Consider the following 1,221-nt stretch of genomic DNA (forward strand, 5'->3'; position numbering starts at 1 on the left):
GTGCACTCGAAAAGAAGGTAAATTTCCTATCTTTAGGATGTAGAGTTCTAAATATATCTATCAGTTCCATCTGTTCCAAAGTGTCGTTCAGGTCCATTGTTTCCTTAGTGATTTTCTGTCTGGTTGATCTATCCATTGCTGTCAGTGGAGTATTAAAGTCCCCTGCAATTAGCACATTTTTGTCAATAAGATTGTTTCTTTCTGTGATTAGTTGCTTTATGTATTTGGGTGCTCCAGAGTTAGGCGCATAGATATTAATAATTGTTAACTCTTCCTGATGGAGAGATCCTGTAATTATTATATAATGTCCTTCTTCATCTCTTGTTACTGCGTTTACTTTGAAGTCCAGCTTGTCTGATATTAGTATGGCTACTCCAGCTTTCTTTTGGCTTCCAGTTGCCTGATAGATATTTCTCCATCTATCAACCTGTAGGTGTCTTTACTTTCAACCTGTAGGTGTCTTCCAGTCGAAAATGTGTCTCCTGTAGACAGCAAATAGATGAGTTTTGGTTTTTTTTTATCCATTCTGCTACCCTGTGTCGTTTGGTTGGAGCATTCAGTCCATTTACATTCCATTTTATTATCGAAAAATGTGGGTTTAGAGTCATTGTGTTCTCCCTAGAATTCATGTTTATAGTGGTGTCTTTGGCAGCTTGTATTCTTTTCGATCTTTCCCTCACATAGTCCCTCTTAGGATTTTCTGTAGGGCTCGTTTGGTAGTCATGAATTCTCTCAGTTTTTGTTTATTTGGGAAAACCTTTATCTCTCCTTCTATTTTGAAAGACAGGCTTGCTGGGTAGAGGATTCTTGGCTGTAAATTTTTTTTGCTCATCACATTGAAGATTTCCTGCCATTCCTTCCTGGCCTGCCAAGTTTCATTAGATAGGTCTGTAACCACTCTGATAGGTTTCTCTTTGTATGTGAGGGCCCTTTTCTTCCTAGCTGCTTTCAGAATTTTCTCTTTATCTTTATATTTTGCCAGTTTCACTATGATATGTTGTGCTGAAGGCCGATTCAAATTACGTCTGAAGGGGGTTCTTTGTGCCTCTTGAATTTGAATGTCTATTTCTTTTCCCAGATTTGGGAAATTCTCAGTTATAATTTGGTCAAGGATCCCTTCAGGCCCTTTCTCTCTGTCTTCCTCTTCAGGAATTCCTATGAGCCGGATGTTGTTCCATTTGATTGTATCACTCAGACCTCGAATTCTCCTTTCCTGCTCCT

This window comes from Suricata suricatta, chromosome 5 (assembly GCF_006229205.1).
Source record: "Suricata suricatta isolate VVHF042 chromosome 5, meerkat_22Aug2017_6uvM2_HiC, whole genome shotgun sequence".
NCBI lineage: Eukaryota > Metazoa > Chordata > Mammalia > Carnivora > Herpestidae > Suricata > Suricata suricatta.